The following is a 19,728-nucleotide window of genomic DNA, read 5'->3' on the forward strand; positions in this document are numbered from 1 at the left end:
TTTGCAAAAGAACAGAAGTGAGGTATCATCTGCATAAATTACTAACCAGGGGTACAGAGGTGCCTCTAAATCATTAATGTAGACCAGGAAAAGGAAAGGGCCCAATACTGAGCCCTAAAGTACACTTTGTTTTACTGTTTCATAGCTGGATTGGAAATGTTTGATCTGATCATTAATTTGATAACTCAGCGTTGTACACTGCTTATGATTGGTTAGATAAGTGATCAGTAGTTGTGTGGATGTGGCATTTATATTGTGCTGTCTGCATTTCCTCATCCAGGGCATCATACACCTTGTGGAGAAATTCGGTAATTGCCGTAATGGTACTGTGATACTTTCTGAAGCCATGCTGTGTTTCTGTTAGTACATTATTCCTTGTGATATACTCAGTAAGATTTGTCAACAAAACAATTTCAAATATTTTACCAAAAGTTGGTATTAGTGATATGGGCCTGAAGTTTGATAGCTCTTCTTTCGATCCTTTTTTATGCACAGGTTGAACTGCACTTTTCTTCAATATATTTGGAAATGTGTGCTCCCTGATACTACTGTTGATCATACGGGTAATTATTCCGACTAATTCCTTATTGCATTTTTTAATTATAATACCACTCAGTCCATCCCAGCCAGATGAGGTCTTATTCTTTAAGTTATTTATTATTTTTCCTATTTCCTCCATACTCACTTCCTTAAATTCAAAAGCAGTAGCCAGCTTAGGGTAAGGCTTTACCATCCAAGTCAGACCTGTGTTATTAACTGGATTCACAGCTGAAGATATAAAATATTCATTAAATATATTGCAGATTTTATCTGGATCATTAATAAGGTTTCCTTCATGTTGGATTCTGACAATTTGAGCCTCTAACTTGGGGGTGGCTTTGCAATATCTTTTTATTATATTCCATGAAGTCTTCCATATATTTGTTGACTGAGCAGCTATTTTTTTACCTAGGATCTGTTTTCTTAAATTTGAGAGCTGTTGCTGAAATTGTTTTTTAACTTGACTGTACTTATCCTTAAATATTTGCAATTTAGTTGACTTATGTAGCACACTTAGATCCTCAATATTTTGCCTGAGTTTATTCATGTAAGCTGGAAGAGTCAGTCGTGTTTTTTACATTTTGGTTGTGAGTTACTACCTTCTTAATTTAAGTGTAATAATCCGCACATCACTGAAGAGGCTTCAATCACATGTTCAGTTGTCAGCTTTACTCCTGATGAAATTGACAGCAAGTAAATGTTTATGAGTGGATGAAAATAAATAAACACCTTATCTCCACTGAGCATAAATGATGTGGATAAATGGTGTAGAAAGTATGTTGAATTCCACTCTTACATGACATTTGGGGCGGAATTACTATACTGACAGGAGAATGTTTACAGGAATTGGCAATATTAACACTGCAGTAGGCATACCACATAGAAATTTCTAGAACTGTGGTGAAATGACCCCATCTCCATACCCAAGGTTGCTAACACACTTCTGTGTGGTCGATTTTTACTTGGATGTGAGTTATTCCAGTGATGGAAAATTTTGACTGCCAGTATTTGGCTGGAAAAGGAATGATAGGTGGTGGCATAAAGTTCCTGATCACATTTTGTGCCAGTGTCCTGGATTAAATCCCATACCTTCTCACAGTGTCTATCGATGTGAGGGCACGTGACACTGTCTGTTCATCAGATGGGGATTTAAGCTCAGCAGCTCCGTCAGTGCAATTTGGGAGGAGTCGGCTGTGTGCCCGCATCAGGTTTCACCCTCTTGCTTCCCTTTGTCCATAAAAACACAAACTCAGCAGTACACTGTACATATACTCATCAAAGTCATTCACACAACACAGATACATACTTGACACTTTGTTATAGGTCAAAGGAAGACAAAAGCAGACCATGACCAGTGCAACCTCACCAAGTGAAGCAATGTAGGATTGCTGCATCTGCTCCCCTGTGCTCAGTTCCTGAGTATGGGACTACTTTCACTTTGATGGTGAAATGGAATGAAGCAACAAACACAAGATCATCATGTTGCATGTATACATTGCTCTTTCTACAGCAGTTCAGAGAGCTAATCTTACCTGCAAGATGTTTTACCCAAACTTATTTACCCGGCAGTGCTTCACAATTGCTAAATATGTACAGGGACTCCATCTCCTCCTGTCCATCTGTCATCCACCATCTCCTTCCCCCTCTCTCTGTCCATCTCCTCCTCTGCCCTCTCTATATCCACTTCCTCCCTCCCTGCCAATGGCCATCTCTTCTCTCCCCCTTCTCTCTCTGAGCTTGAGCCTTGTTTGTTATTACAATTTTAGTTTCCATAGTAGTATTCTAACCATAAGCCATAAATACAATGTTCCTGTTTCCTGTGAAAACAGACTGCAAGGAATAAAACAAAACAGTATAGTTTTGTGTTTACAGTTTGCATTTAAAATATATATAATGAGAAAGAATATATATGGAAGAAATAATTTGTCTAACAGTTTAAGTGCCCAACTATCATAATTGAAACTGATTGTGAGAAAGAAAAGAAAACTATACATTTTCACAGCAGAGCATGGCAAACATTTTCTTTGGCACAGTCAGTTTTAACTGAAAACTGGTAGTTGGTCTTTAAAAGAATATATGGCCTGTGTCTCTCTGAATGTTTATTAGGGTATCATGTAAAAATTTGAAATAAATTGGTCAAGACCTTTTTGAGATTTCTGCTAACAGTGTTTCCCATTACCACATACAATTAAAAAAATGTAGCCTACATCCATCTAAGCATTTATTAGGGCATTGTGCAAACATTTCAAGTAAATCAGTCAAGTACATTTCCAGATTTTTGTTTACAATATTAAACAATGGCTTGTCTTTTCACAGTGGTATAGATTAACTAACACTGGCCAAGTGAATATCAATTGCAGTTATAATTATGTGTTTGACTTAGTAATGGGTTACTGTAGATGAATACCAAACTGTGGGGGGGGGGGGGGGGGGGGGGGGGGGGGAGTGCTCAATGTATGTTAGTAGTGGCATAGACTTGCATTACTGTGAGTGATAACTGTATAAAAAATTTACTGAAAACAGTGGCATTGTCCTGCCCATGTAAAAACTCATAATTGTACCTATATAATTGCACAACAGATAGTGATATTGGTATATCTGTGCAGGTTTTACAGAAAGTGATTGTACACTTTGAGAAATGGCATAAATATAGGATTTTAATTTTTGGTGACTCGAGTATTGATATAAGACTAAGGATACAAACAAATTAATCTACACAGTATGCTACGAGCATGTGACCTGTTCTGTATTAATGATCACTTAACAAGACAAACTACTTGCCTTGACAATGTAATTACTAATGTTTAGACAAATCAGTTATCAAGTGGTGGTGTTCAATACACATTTTATCATCAGGTTACCTTCCATTCAGAAAGTGGGTTCACTCAGTGACTTATGTGATTTATAAATTATACAGTGCAGCAATCAGTCATCCTAATTTTTGCAGGTTTTATTATGCAAAACCAGATTTTGGCTAGTGCCTAGCCATTATCAATGAATTATTTTCTAATCTTGATGCATGTTAGTTTCCTGTTGTTTGGGCATCAGTCACAGTTCATTGAATACTACCAATTCAAAGAACTGTGACTGACAACCAAACAACGGGGAACTAACATGCACCGAGATCAGAAATTAGTGCATTGATAATGGCTAGGCACTAGCCAAAATCTGATTTTGCATAATAAAAGCTGCAAAAAAAGGACAACTGATTGCTGTGCTCTATAATTTATAAATCACATTTTATCAGGCCATAAAGGTGTTTCGTTAAATTAAATACTAAAAATCTGATTACAGTGAAATTAAGTGTAGAACATGGCTAAAGATGACAAACTGGAAGACATTCTGCTTGAAAGTAAGCCTACTCACATTGAAAATGTATTTACATTAATCGTCAGTGCACTGTCAGATACATTTAAAACTAATTGCCCTAAAGTAGTGAGAAAAAATACGGGAACTGCCAGGATACATGGTCTCACATCTGTGCATTGCTGGTTCACACATTATCTCCAAAAGCTTTTAAGTCTGTTAATAATTTCCTATGATAAATCAAGGGACAGTGAAGAAGAAAGAGCAAACCACATATGATTAAAGAAGAAATATAAGGCAGAAATCAGTCAGATTAAGTTAATGACGTTTATATTAATAAGTTGCAAAATAAATGTAAAGTAGCCTGGATTGTTGTCAGAACTCATCTGGGCAGAAGTAAAGAAATTAGAAAAATAATTCCTGCGATGCTGGTATCACACCAGATGATTTCAACATATTCTTTGTTCATGCTGGCAGTATGAATAACACTGCTGCAGCTGAACACAATCGTAAATATCACAACATCCATGACTCAAAACATGAAAACTCTTTTCTCCACAATTTTGAAGATTTAGTTCCTGTCTCTAAATGATAAGAGGTAAAAGTAACCAATAGTAAAAGTGCAATAGCATTACTAACTTACTCAAAATCAGAAGACATTTATTGTCTATTTTTGAAACTGAGGATATAATAGCACATCCATTATGTCCTCTTATAAACTGAATGTTTGTTAGTGGTTGTTTCCCTGCATCCTTAAAAAATAACAGCCTTTACTTCTCTGCCCAAGAATGTAATGCGTTTTTTTCTAATAATTACCACCCAGCCTGTGTTGTCCCCATCCTTTTTTTTTTACTGCATTACTGTGTGTGTAAGGGTACTAATTACCAGATTTGCAGAAAACTATGACTTTTTAAACCTTGTGTGTGTGAAACATAGTAAGAAGGTGAAATGTGATGTCAAGTTATGTCTGTGGTCACAAAAATGGATCTATTGCTAATGTTTAAATACATTAGAAGAGAGAAATGTAATTTGTGATTGTGGAAATGTGCACTGCAATTTTCATGATATTCTATGTTTACAAAAGGAATACCAAGAGAACTGTGTGACTGCCATATTAAAATATGATCTTATGTTAGCTAAACTGTACGTATAGAAACCTGAAAAAGCCATCAAAGACTATTCAATGTGTAGTGAAAATGTCATAACCGAACAAAATGATAACTTCATTAGGCCTAAAAAGTTCCATCGTGCGAATAGTAAAGAGAACACCACTAGTCTCCCAGTAGCAAATAATTTTGGACTTTTAACGTGTGGTGAGTCAAAAAATGTGAAAATACTAGAACAAATGAAGTACTCCCACAAATGTATTGGCTAAAAATCACTCAGTTACAAAACGCTGTCATAACAAGCAAGGAAATAATAGATAATGCTGGGAACATGCAAACATAACAATTATCGGTAAGAACAAAGAGGATATTTACATACATTCAGGCAATCATGGAAAAGGTTTAGCTGACACCATGTCTAACATACAAGCTATGCTCAAAGTTGGTGGAGTAATGAAACCAGGTATTCCATACGGGTAGTTCTGTGAAAATTTTCTGACTCCTGGGATCAACTGTGTAATAATAGGAGGCGCTAATGATGTTAATAGAAATGAAGATACACTTGTCGTAAGAGCACTAAGAAGTACATTACAGAAAATTACAAATGTTAACTTCTTCCTTGGTAGTACAGTGGAACCTTGCGTAGCGAGCATAATTTGTTCCAGAGCAGTATATGTACTTTATTATCCACTAAACATAACTAATTCTTTTTTACTAGGAAGCTATCTATAGTCATTCGTTTCTCCTAATGCTTCAACACTTGGAGAAATTGCGATACAGCATTATCATCATATAAATTTCTAGTGCACGTAGCTACTGCTTTATTAGTATGTTGATTTTCAGCGTACAATGCAACCGATTGCCATGGTTTCAGCATTTTTCTTATTGCATCAGAAGACTGCTGCTTTGCTGTTACTGCCTCCTCCTCATCCTCCTCCTCTGAAGAACTCCTCTCCACAACATCCTGCTGTGAAACATGCTGCAACTCCATAATCTCTTCAGTGGTCATTTCATGGCTGTGATCTTCACAAGCTCATCAGTATCATTACTATCCACTTCTAGTACAATGCTTTTGGCCAAAGACACAATCTCGTTGACTGCAGGCTTCATAGGTACTGCCTCAAATGCCTGTCACATTCAACAATGCACTCCAGCCAAAGCTTCCTCCAAGCAGAAGTGAGAGTTCACTTGGTAACCCCTTCCCACACCTTTTAGATCATCTTGACACAGGCAATGATGTTGAAGTGATATTACCAAAACTCACTGGAGTGAGATTGATAGCTTCAGTCAGCCCAAAGCAATTTCCAAGAGTGCTTTGGTGCAGAGCTCCTTAAAGTTGGAAATAATCTGCAAGTCCATAGACTGGAGTAACAGAGTGGTGTTGGGAGGCAGAAATTGGATCTTGATGAATTGAAATTCTTCAAGGAGTTGGACTTGTAGGCCTTGAGAATGGGCACAAGCATTGTCCATAACATGCAAGAATTGGGAATGGCAGATTCATCTCAAGCAAATATGTTTTCACCGAAGGACCAGATACTTCATTGATCCAATCACAAAATCACGTGACACCCAAAACTTGTAGTTGTTTGATCTCCGCATCACATTTAACCTCTTCTGGATTTTGCTCTTCTTGAAGGCTCATGGAGTTTCTGAATGGTAAACAAGCACTGGTTTACATTTCAAATCGCCTCTTTCATTGGTACAGAATAGCAGAGAGAGCAAAAACCCATACTGCAATATGTAGTACTCCCGGCAGTGGCATATGAACAATGAGGCTAGAGCAGTGCAAGTGAATGGAAAAAAAGAGAAAAATAATGGTCATGTCAGTGTACTGAACACCATATAGTGACAAATTTTTTTTATTAATAAGCTTGAGGCACTGCTGAGTATCTCACATGATGAGAAATCATCAAGATTTATATGTGGGGACTTTAATGACAATTTTCCAACGGCCTTATCACAGTGGTAACATCGGTTCCCGTCAGATCATCAAAGTTAAGTGCTGTCGGACTGGGCTAGCACTTGGATCGGTGACCAACTGGTCTGCCGAGCACTGTTGGCAAGTGGGGGTGCACTCAGCCCTTGTGAGGCAAACTGAGGAGCTATTTGATTGACAAGTAGCGGCTCTAGTCTCAGAAACCAACCTATGGCCAGGAGAGCGGTGTGCTGCCCACATGCCCCTTCATATCCCTATCCAGTGACACCTACGAGCTGAGAATTACACAGCGGCCAGTCAGTACTGTTGGGCCTTCATAGCCTGTTCAGGAGGGTCTTTTCTTTTTTTCGCCAATGTGTTGGTAAAAAGTCCAACTAAAATTCAATTCCACAATACACAATATTTTACACAGTTTGAATTTGTATCTAAATTTAAATAACCTTAAAAGGCTAACAAATGCTTCAAAATGTCTCAAAGCAAATTTATTTTGAAATATAGAAAGCTTAGATAGAAAAGTTTTGAAAATTGACCTAGGCATATCTGATCACAATGCACTCATCATTAAAGTTTTCACAGTTCAGATAAATACAAAAACAGTACATCATATGTACAAACCAATTTTCTCCACTGAAAACTGCAACCAGTTTGCTATCACACTGTCTAACCAATCCCGAGGAGCAGTATTGCTTCATACAATGTTTTCTCTTTTCTTTTCATGACAGATTTTGAAATGTTCTTTCCAAAAAGATTAGTCAAAATCAACTCTCATAGGCATAGACACAGAAATTCATGGATCACATCTCATATAAAAAATTCTTCAAAGACTCTGAAATGAAAGCTTGTACTGATTCTAATTAAAAAAAAAGGTAACAAACTACAAAAAGTGTATAGAAGGATAATTAATCTAGCAAAAATACTAAATAATGCTAGATTAATAAGGAAGTCGGCCAATAAATCAAGAACTCCATGAGAAATTGTTCAAAGAGGAATGAAAGAGACAGTAAGGAACAGGATATTGTACTTAAATCTAAAGATAACATAACAATAATGATGGAAGCCTTGTCTGTATTTAATTTATTTATTTATTTACATCCCAAGATCTTTTATGTACATATATTTTACCCTAGATGTTGGACAAAATTTCATTAATTTCAATACTGTTATATCGAGTATTATTTGCAAGGGTCATTTTTATGATGTTTGTCTGAGCATAATTTGCAACAGAAAATTCTTTACTTGGGCATTTTACATAATTTTCTTTAGCTAAGTGGGATATCTTTCACATATAATGCAATTTGGCACTTTTGCACTCTCATTTTTACAATACTTGTATGTACATATTTTTCAGGAGAGAGGTTCCTGGCATCAGATGTACAGTATATTTACAAATTCAGTTTTTAAGATATTGTGATACTGAGTAAAAACAGTTTTCCATAAGATATAAAGTTACACTAATAATTACTTTCCAAGTGTACCTGAGAAACTAAGTAAGAACTTTATCAAACAAGAGAAAATAACAACATCGAAGTAGTCAGCAGTTTGAGAATAAGTCCCACAGATGAACATGAAACGTTGGAAGTAAGTAATAGTCTGAAATCAAACATGTCTGCAGGAATGGACAAAGTGCCAGTGTGAAAAAAATTGCCTCACAGAGTTTAAAACCACTGAACCACTGATAGATATTGCCAGTATCTCAGTCAGTAAGGTGTGTTCACCTAGAGGCTGAAAATCTTTCAGGTTAGACGACTATTCAAACATGGAGATGCATGTAAGGTAGGAAACTACAGTCCTATATCCTTCCTTCAATCTTTTTCAAAAATATTGGAAAAACTGATAAAAATCCAACTCATAAGCTACCTTGACACCTTCAGTATTCTGAATTATTGCCAGCATATCTTTCATACAGGTTACAGCACAGAAACAGCTATGCAAGCCTATACTGAAGAGTATGTTATGAATTCACACAATAGCAAAAGTGTGGTGGGAATCAACCTAGAGCTTTCTTAGGGCCTTTGATACAGTAAACCATCAAATTATACTTGACAAACTGGAGGTAATAGGCATTGGAGGAATTGGGAGGAAATAGTTTGAATCCTGTCTCCAAGATAGAACTTAAGTTGTGGAACTCACCTTAAAATAAGTAAAAATAAATCATCACATGCTAAGAAAGTGGAAGCAGGTGTCCTGCAGGTTAGAGTTCTTGGCCCACTATTTTTCTTGATCTATATAATGACATTAAAATCCCAAACAGTTCATCCAAAATTATGTTATTTGGAGATGACACAAACAAAATTATAAGTGATGACAGAAAATCTTTATTCACTACAGCTGAAAAAGTTCTGAATCGTGTGCAACAGTGGTTTAATGCTAATAAGTTAGCACTTAATTTAAACAAAACAAATTGCATGCCAGTATAGTAAAGTAAATGAAAAGGATGACCATTTATTATTGTGTGACCAGGAACACAGAAAGTACAGTCTACAAAAATTTTGGGCATGTATATTGATCATGACTTGAGCTGGAAAAAGACAATGTCATATGCATATCCTCAAAACTCAGTTCTGCTCATTTTGCACTAAGAATAATTCCTCTTGTAGCACAGATTTTGCAAGATTAGTGCATTTTTCTTATATCTGCTCTATTGTATCTTACGGAATAATGTTCTGGGGTGTAACAAAATCTCATTTGAGAAACGTTTTTAAATTACAGAAAAGAGCCATTAGAATTATTACACACAGCTCTCCACAAACACACTGCAGGCCCTCATTCATGCAGTTAAAAACACGTACAACACCATATTTGTATGTATTCAAAAGAGTACTATGGACAAGAACACACTTGAGTAGTTTACATATAAATTCAGATTTCCAAAATGGTTATATATGTACCAGTAAGAATCTGCAGTAGAAACAGCAAGTAAACAAAAAACCCAAAAACATTTGAGTTTTTATGGAATAAAGCTGTATAATGCTCTGCCAATTTGCATCAAGGGAATCGTAGAGGAGGGACAATTTAAGTCTGAAATTAGAAAGTTAACTGTTAAATAAATGTCTTTATAACATGGAGGGATATTTTGTATCCCTAAATCACCAACAAACACTTGTATTTTCTTCCTTATCAGTACAATCATGCTGTTCTCATTGTAAATTTTATATTTCGTTTGTTTACTCTTTTGACTGTAAATGATGTCATAAATGTGTGTTCTTGAAGTGTGCTATATGTTTGTCGAATTCTTATTTACTTGTTCAGAGAGGATCTTTAACTCCAATGCATTAGTTCATTGTGTCATTTTTAAAACATTGTAAAATAATAATTTTATATTTTGTTGTATTAATTTGAAGAATTGTGACAGTTCCCATATCATACAAGTGATGCAAAGTATGCTAATAAACTAAACTGAAAACTAAAAAAATTACATAAAGCTCCAAATCGGTCAAAAGCTGTCTGTAAAAAATATTCTAAGTGACTCACAATATGGCTCCAAGTTCAGCCTGTCAACAGTAGAAGCAGTTGACAGTATTGTTTCATTTACACTACCGTCATTAGAATCTAGAGAATTTGTTAATGCTATGCTTTAGGATCTCAGTAAGGCATTTGACTATCAGTCATAGAATTCCATTAGAACTACTGTTACATTTTTAGAGGCTCAGAACTCTATCTGATCAGATCCTTCATGGGTGACAGTAAACAAATTGTGCAGTTCAATAATTTGAAGTTAAATGTCTTGAATATAAAGCAGGGAGTGCCACAGGGTACTGTGTTTGGACATTTACTCTTCATAATACATGTAAATCACCTGCCTTGTATTATGTTGTGTAAATCCATACCCTAGCACTTTTGTTACAGCTAGAAAAGACTTGGAAGCCAAAAAGATCAGATTGATATCAGTCGCTAGGTTTAAGAAAACTCAGGATAATTACAGACACATGGGGGTTAAAATATTTAACTTTTTGCAGGCACATACTGTGTCACTGAGAATGTTTAGAAACACCACACTGAAATGGCTTAGAGAAAAAGGATTTTGTACAATCAATCAAAGGGCTCAAAATATGCCCTAAAGATGATCTTAAGTACTAATTATAATTTCACTTACAATAAAGGAGATATAATTTCACTTAGATTAAACTTATATATTATGTTGAGTATATCATGCGTAGTATGATGGACAATTTGTATCTTGACAGACAATAAGGATCTAAAATATCTGTTACACCACATATGTTATTTATGTAGGTGTGTGTGTACACAAGAGACAACTTTTTTTTTTACTGCTTAAAAATGCATAATAAATAAAAAAGTATTAGTTAGTAATGTATATACCCTGTAGATAATTTAAAATCTTGTATCAGAATGGCTTGAAATGAGTGAGTTTATGGGATACTTATACATGATTATTGTTAACGTTAATCAACACATTATTTTTTAGTCCTACTCATGCAACTACACTTTGAAAGAAGGCTTTTTTCAGGCTGTCAGTTTTTACATCTACATGTACATGATTACTCATCAATTCAAAATTAAGTGCCTAACACTTAACACATCTACACCAGTGGTCATATAATGTCCAGAGAGGTAGATTATATCAGCTGAGCTTGATGATTGTGACTCATGAAAGGAGATAATTAGTACATTAATTTTACTATTTAGTGCTCGAATATTTTGATGCAGTAAAGATAGCTGATATCCCCCACTGACTGAGTTGAAATTGGGTGGTAATAAAATTTCTGCTGACTGCTAAAAGTTTTGAAACAACAGCTGTTTGTGCTGATGCAATATGCCAGAATTACACTGATCAGCCAGAACATTATGACCATTGACCTACCATCGACATGAACGCATCCAGGTGAAGGCAGCATCACCTGATGAATGAATGCTAGTCAGAAATATGCACGGTGCATGTAGTTTCAGTGATTGTGCTGTCTATGTGTAGAACGGGGAAGGTGTGCGATCTTCCTGAGATTGTCTGAGGGCAGATTGTTTTGGGCCAGAGGCTTGGCATGAGCATTTCAAAAACTGAAGGACTTGTCAGGTGCTTGAGGAGTGCTGTGGTGAGTGTCTTCAATGTGTGGTGAAACCACATCCAGACTTGTGGGTTTGGGTAACTACTCCTCATTACAGATGTCAGACGTCATAGGCTGGGGAGACTGGTCAAACAGGACAGGCAGTGAATTGTGGTGGCATTAACATCATACTTTAATGCTGTGCAGAGTACAAGTGTGTTTGAACACACAGTGCACCAAACACTCCTAATGATGGGCCTCTGCAGCCAACGACCCACGCATGTGCCATTGTTAATCCACATCAGTAACTATGACTGCAATGGGCACATAACCATTGGTACTAAACATTGGAATAGGGGCAGATTGTTGCATGGTCAGATGAATCCCAATACCTACTTTATCATGATGATGGGAGGGTGTGAATTTGTAATCTTTTAGGGGAATAGCTCCTTGACACCTATACTATGGGACAGAGACAATCTGACGGCAGCTCCATTGTGCTCTGGGGAACAATCATGTGGGCATCCATGGGTCCAGCGGAGCTTGTACAAGGCACCATGATGCCCAAGGAGTATCACACACTGGTTGCAGCCCATGTAGACCCCTTCATGACAGCCACGTTTCCCAACAGTAGTGGCATTTTTTGACACAATAACATGCCATTTCACAATGCCAGGAATGTGATGTAGTGGTTCAAGGAACACAGGGGCGAGTTCCAGCTCACCAGATCTGGAGCCAGTCAAACACATCTGGGATGTGATTGAACGTAGCATCAGAGCTCATTGCCCTGCTGTTATACATACCAAAAGTGGACATACCAGATTTTTGTTAGGTGGTCATAATGTTCTGACTGATCAGTGTATGTTGTTTGGTTTCTTTCTCAATCTGAAGCTTTGTTTCAATCTTAACCTCTCTTAAAACTTGGTTTCTTGCTGTCCTGCCTACCCTTAAAATGCTGCTTTTTTTTTAACCCTGCAGCCACTGACATTTTATCACTCACTTAGTATACCAAGAAGAATTAATGAAAAGGGTAGACAGTTAGGTGTACATATTGATGGAAACAAAGTGAGAAAACCACATAGTACACCTGCTGAAATGTTTAGTTCAGCTACCTTTGCCATAAAAATAATTGCAAAATTTGGTGATACACAAGTTATTAAGTTAACATATTTTTATTCAATGGTGTCTTATGGGGTAATATTCTGTGGTAGCCCCTCACTTAGGCAAAAAGTGTTCATTGCACAGAAGACATTAATTAGAATTATGTATAGGGTTTACAAACATACATCTTCCAGGTGTCTGTTCCAGCAGCTAGGAATATTACCCACAGCCTCCCAGCATATTTATTCAGCTACAAAAATGTTTATCAACAGTCCATCTGTGTTTGAAAGTAACAAGATATCCACAACTGCAACATTAAAAGGAAAATGATCTGCATTACCCTTTAAGGAATATAACGGTGGTGAAGAAGGAGGTGAAATATGCAGCTTAAAAAATCTTCAGCAATCTACCAATAGCAATAAAATGTATGGTGTAGGAGATTTTTTTTTTTCATGCAAATGCAGATTAAAGATGTTTCTCATATTTCTTGAATAGAAATAATCAGTCATTTATACAGAAAAAACATGTCAATTGCCAGCATACAGCGACATTTATAATTTTTCATGTTTTTCTAAATGTGTGAGTAGCAGGGCAGTGCTGATTCAGGCAAGGAAATTGAGGACATTGTGGGAGTAGTTGATTCCATTTCAAATATGTACATGTTTTGTAAGTGATAAACATTTTATATTCATATTAAATACATTCTGCATAGGGCAAAATACTTTGTCAACACAACTAAATGTGATATATATACCACAGGTGAATTATTATTTTAATATTTGAATTCAACCTTTGTAGGCTCTGTCTATCAAGGTCACCACATCAGCTGCTTTTGGAAAGCTGTGGCTCTTGTGGTCTTGCATCACATCACAAATTTGACCAGCGCAGTTCGACTGCCTAACCTGAAAGGAATTAGAAAACCCAGGAACTCCTCTAACCAGAAGGTATCTACAGTTTACCTACATGCTAGACTGTGCGAATACCACCTCATTTCCTGAAGAATCTGGAACAGGCATGCATAATCTCGCATGTGATGTGTCATACAGTAAATTTTGTCACTGAGTTACAGTTCTGATTGGGTCGCTCACTGCTGTAGACCAATTGTCTTGTGTGTATGCAGGCTTGAGATGCTCATCAGATACAGTATCCCATTTACCATGCTTATCAATCACAAATGTTTTATCACTGTGGTCTATTACCTTAAAGGAGCCAGTATATTGTGATATTGTGGAGAGAGTAGTGATTTAAGTGTCATCTCTCAGTCTCACAAAATCATACCTGACTAAATCTTCATGAAAGAAAATGTGTCTGTCACAATGTCAGCCTGGATTCTTTGACAAGAGATGTTGCATATGCTAGAGCAGTTTATGTAAGAATGCATTGGACTCCCCCATCAATAGCTCATGGTCAGGTGTGGAGGAGAAAATTCACTTCGGACTAATAACTGCTCGCCACAGATTTGCTGAACAGCCAAGCAACTGAATTCCCCTTTCAGGAAAATATGTAGCCCTAATAGTACTAAAGGCAGTACGTCCAATGAGACTTCCATACAGCAAGCCAATACCACCTCCAATGTGCAGTACATACGCTCTGCTATCCTGTTACTGGCAGGATGACAGCTTGTGGTTTGAATATATTTACAACTGCACATTCTCAGAGCTCTCTGAACAGTAGGCTCTCAAATTGCTACTCCTGTCTGTGGTAATGGCCTGGGTGAAAGAGACTGACATCTTTTGTACCTCTCTGCCATAGTCAGCAAAATTGAAATCCACTGGTCTGGGTGGTGTGACCTTACCCATCTCGTCGTGTTCTATGACCTTCTATAAACTATTCTGCACGCACCCATTGCACTGCCTAAACACTTGGTCCTATATGGGCAGCAATTTCCCAGATGGATGCATCACATTCTCTCATGCCAATAATGCGCCCTCTTTCAAACACACTGATTTGATGGTACAGTTCGTGCATACATCTGTGAGGCATCCTGCACATCTGCTCAAGTCACATTGATCCATTACCTTTGGTTTATAATTACAAAGAGATGCGCAAGCACATTGTACCAGTGGATGGTGTTGTGCCATGATATCGGTGTTGGCCTCGAACCCACGGACCAATGTGCTTCAAATGGTAATCATTTCTGCAGAACCTACTAATGTACAAGTCTTGTGAATATGTGCGTCCTACCTCGTTCAAGGTGTTCTGTTTTTTTCTGACCATGAATATGCCTCAGCAAAATGTAGCAAGTGTCACCTATAATAGTTCAAAATTCCAAGAAATCTTCTATGGCCTTTAAATGTTGGAGTCAAGAGGCAACTGCACATTATTGTTCACCTTCTCAGGAAGAGCTGAAATGCCCGTGAGAAAGGCTGCACAGCCTAGAAACTGTACCTTCTCCCAAGCAAGGACACAATTTTTCAAATTGACCACGACTCCAGCCTATATGTAAATGCCTGAAGTACTCATGTTTGGTTTTAGAAAATATCAAGATATTGTCTATGTAGCACTTCAAGCTTAAAACACTGACAAGTCTGGGCAGCATTTCTTAGTCAGGAAGGCCTTGTGTTATGATCAAGGAGCCCGAAGGGGATTGTCACTGCAGTTTTATGCTCATCGTTTTGAGGCATGGGGATTTGTGAGAAAGCCCTTGCACAATCTGTTATGCTAAAAAAACACAAGCGTCTGCCACACTGTTGTTACAGTTGGCAACATGGGAACCAGGTATCTGCCTGGAATGGTGCAAGCATTTAAGCCCCTATAATTGCCACACATTCTTCATGAGCTATCCTTATTCTGTACCATCTGTGAGATTGTGTCACATATCCATCAGAAATCACCTTCTCAAACTCAAATTGTGCAGCATGTAACTTATTGGCATTAACCACCACCGAGGTCTGGCAGTGTCCAGTTGCCCTGGTGCTGTTAAGACATGGTGATGAGTTGTATGGCTTCTTTTGCTCTTCGCTGATAACTGGGTCCATTAGCACAGGGAAACCTTGCAGCAGCTGTTGGCCAAGGTCACCGCCCGCATTTGCCATGATGTTGGGGGCAGTAGTATGGGTAGCCACATGGTTCAGGTCTCCTGAAGTAGCAGTGAAGTGTAAGTGTCGTAACAGCTCAAGTGTTTTGTTCAACTCGTTATGCTTAGACACTTCCCTCTTCAGTTCAGAACTGCTATCTTGTAATATGTTATGATGAATTACTCCTCAGCACATAATACATTAACTTCACATATCTTTGCATTAAGTACCTTCCAGGTCTCTCTCAGCTCTGAAGCTTCCATGAGTTCACACAATGTAGAATGTGCAATCTTCTCACATAAAGCTGATGTGTGTGTTCTACTTTTAGGTAATTGCAACACCGAGTATTCTACACCCGGCATGGAAGAGACAGACAGCCCAAAACTTTTCACAAGATGCTCATCAGCACTATCGTGCAATGCATGGCCTAATGTGGTAGAGAAGAGAGGAGAGAGACACATTTTGATCAAGCAACAGTTTAACAGGCCCGGCATCAAAGAAATTTAAACTAGAACAGTGTATTAATCCCTGATTTAATCAGTGTTAAAGGTTATAAGTGTTGAGCTTGTAACTATAAAATCAGTAGATGGGGGATTTATTGACTGAATACCTATGTATTTTGTGGCTCCTGTAGGCCTGAATATGATTCAAGCCGAATTTAAGGCATATAGAAAGTAATTATTGACTAAATATTTCAGAACTGAATATATATATAATAATATATATATAATTAAAAAAATATTACGGGAAATATAAGGATAGGACAAACTTTATTATGCATGATAATACACAGTTACATCTCCTTGAACTTCAATATATTTTGATAAACGACCATCTATTTTGTACCATATATTAACTCTCTCATTTGCATTAATTCTTCTTCTGTTTCTTGTATACAATGAGAAAGGCTTGTCCGTCGTCACAACACAAGTACCATAATTCCTGTCAGCAACAATTCCAATTGCAAATGTTCTATAACAGATAAGGTCTCTGTCATAGTAAGCCTCCAATCCTGCTAGAGGCTTTTCACTGCCCCTTACTACAGCAATAGTCATCCATGAATTCCCTGGTACAACTTCATTTGTTGTACAAGAGAAATTGATTTTACAACCAACAAAAGTTATTGGCCCACTAAGTATTTCCTGTTGAGAAACTGGATTTGGTGTCTCATCAAAACTGATAACAGTCTTGTACACTGGCATTCTGCTCCTCCTTGAATATCTTCTACGTCGGTACGGCATGGCTGTGTGCTCCGTGCGGCTGCTTCGAGTCGACTGAGCATGCAGTTGCCTGTACGCGGCGTGACACTTCCGGCCCCCCACCGCCGTCAGCGCGCCTTATCAGTCCCGACTGCGCAACCGCTGTTTGATTTTCCAGCAACACGGGCCTAGTAATACTAGGGCCCGTGTCGCGCGGCTGCCTCGCTCAGCGGCTAAGTCCCACTCAAGGTCACCCGCCTTATGCAGCTACATACAGTAACTGCACACAATAACTGCGCCGTATAGGCGCATGACCTTCAACGGGACTTAGCCGCTGAGCGAGGCAGCCGCGCTACACGGTGCCTAGTATTACTAGCACCGTGTTGCTGGAAAATCAAAGTTGCGCAACCGGAAGTTCCCTGATAAGGCGCGCTGGCGTTGTGCTAACGCGAGGGGACCGGATGTTGTGACGTCAAGTAGCTTGATAACTGTCTCATGAAGCTGCAGCATTTCATTTAACTCGAGGCAACTGCATGTCTTACACAGCCATGCAGCGTAGTTCTTTATGATTAATTACTCTTATTATATCTTTGTCTATCTTATTGCTGCAGGAGTTCCGACTCCTGGGGAGGTGGGTGGGTTATTAGTATTGTATTTAATGATTTAATACTTACGACTACACATTGATCTTGCCAAAAGCCGAGAAGCGATTCTTCTTGGTGTTTATATATATATATATATATAAAAGAAGGAAACATTCCACGTGGGGAAAAAAAATATATTTTTTTAATTTTTTATAGAAAAATGGGATTACCTTGGCAAACTTTGTATGTGGTGTTGTCTGAAAGCTGACGCAGTCCCTCAGCCACATACCCCCGACGATCAAGTACCACGGTCGTGGAACTCTTGTCCGCCGGAAGAATGACGATGGACCGGTCAGCCTTCAGATCACGGATAGCCTGGGCTTCAGCAGTGGTGATGTTGGGAGTAGGATTAAGGTTTTTAAGAAGGATTGAGAGGCAAGGCTGGAAGTCAGAAATTCCTGGAAGGTTTGGAGAAGGTGATTTTGAGGAAGAGGAGGTGGGTCCCGCTGTGACGGAGGATGGAACTGTTCCAGACAGGGTTCAATTTTGATAGTGTCTTGGGGAGTTGGATCATTAGGGGTAGGATTAGGATCATTTTTCTTCGTGGCAAAGTGATACTTCCAGCAGAGAGTATGAGTGTAGGACAGTAAATCTTTGACGAGGGCTGTTTGGTTGAATCTGGGAGCGGGGCTGGTTAACTACTGAATTAGGGTGTTGTGGTACCAGATTGTGTTGATTGGAATTTTGAGGTTTTGGAGGGAGGGAGTGGAGCGGGAAGTGGGAGATTGAGTAGATGGGAGAGACTGGGTTTGTGTGCAATGAGAGGAGGTTGAGGTTTGCTGGAAAGGTTGTGAAGGGTGAGTGAGTTGCCTTTCCGGAGGTGAGAATCCAGGAGATTGGATAGTTTTTTGAGGTGAAGGGTGGCATGCTGTTCTAATTTGCGGTTGGCCTGTAGGAGGATGCTCTGAACAGCCGGTGTGGATGTGGGAGAGGAAACATTGAGGACTTTTATTAAGGATAGGAGTTGACGGGTGTGTTCATTGGCTGAGTTGATGTGTAGGTGAAGGATTAGGTGGGGGAGGGGCAATGGATTGTTCAGTTTGGAACTGGTATAGGGACTGATGGAAAGAAGGGTTGCAGCCAGAAATGGGAACTTTAAGTGTGAGGCCTTTGGGGGTAATCCCAAATGTCAGACAAGGCTGAGAAAATAAAATATGCGAGCGTAATCTATATATATATTTTTGTCCCCACGTGGAATGTTTCCTTCTATTATATTCATATCATTATTATATTCATATCATTATTATATTCATATCATTATTATATTCATATCATTATTATATTCATATCATTATTATATTCATATCATTATTATATTCATATCATTATTATATATTAATATATCCTACAAAAATTGTCCTTTTTTTTTGCAACCATATGAAAGTCCTATCAATAAAATGTTGTTTGGTCTATGCTCTGTAGTGAGAAGGTGAACCACAGAGTTATCCAGCCATAATTTATTGTTTAAAATACCCTTGAGGTACCACAAAGTTGACTGGGTGTTCCTCTGACAGGTATTCTTACTTTTCCATCTACATTTCTAATGCACACTTTTTTTGTAGTCTCTGAGAAATGAACAAATGTATTGAATTGCTAATCCCATACTACCATAGTACTCAAAGCTTATTTATAAGTGTTCTGTGGTTTACCATGTCAACAGTTTTAGTTAAATCTAAAAATACACCGGCTGTTTTCTGTTTTTCATCAATGGCTTTTAAAACAGGGGTTATATGTTCGTCGATTACCATCTTACTTTGCAAACCATACTGAGGGCTGGCTAATAATCCATTTTTGTTTATAAACTGTATTAACTTAATGTACATTATCTTTCTAATACTTTTGAAAAACAGACTGTTAATGTAATGGGGCGACAGTTTAT

This window comes from Schistocerca cancellata, chromosome 4, assembly GCF_023864275.1.
Source record: "Schistocerca cancellata isolate TAMUIC-IGC-003103 chromosome 4, iqSchCanc2.1, whole genome shotgun sequence".
In the NCBI taxonomy this organism is placed as follows: Eukaryota; Metazoa; Arthropoda; class Insecta; order Orthoptera; family Acrididae; genus Schistocerca; species Schistocerca cancellata.